This window comes from Archocentrus centrarchus, chromosome 5, assembly GCF_007364275.1.
Source record: "Archocentrus centrarchus isolate MPI-CPG fArcCen1 chromosome 5, fArcCen1, whole genome shotgun sequence".
NCBI classification, from domain to species: Eukaryota; Metazoa; Chordata; class Actinopteri; order Cichliformes; family Cichlidae; genus Archocentrus; species Archocentrus centrarchus.
The window spans coordinates 15,408,772-15,409,222 of NC_044350.1; positions in this window are offsets into that span (position 1 = coordinate 15,408,772).

The window sequence follows — 451 nt, forward strand, 5'->3', positions numbered from 1 at the left end:
GAATCACATCTAAATTGTTTGATTTAAAATATTCTCCAGTGTTGTACAAAGGCAACACTACAAAAATTGTCTTTGTTCAACAGATTATGGACCTAACTCTATAATCTTTTTTTTTTTATGTTTCACAATATGACAAGGAAAACATCAAAGTAACTGTGAAGAGATTTTGTACATGAGAATGTTACACTCGGGTATTACACCTTAATAGAGGGTGTAGATTTACTTGTTTGTGTGTGTGTGTGTGTGTGTGTGTGTGTGTGTGTGTGTGTGTGTGTGTGTGTGTGTGTGTGTGTGTGTGTGTGTGTGTGTGTGTGTGTGTGTGTTTCTTTTGGATATGCTTAACACTCTACAGAAGATTTTGGATTTCACTTAATAGTATGGCCAGAAGTTAAACCTTTTCATATGGTGTATTTTGTTAAAGTGATGGATTGTAAAATAATTTTGATCATGC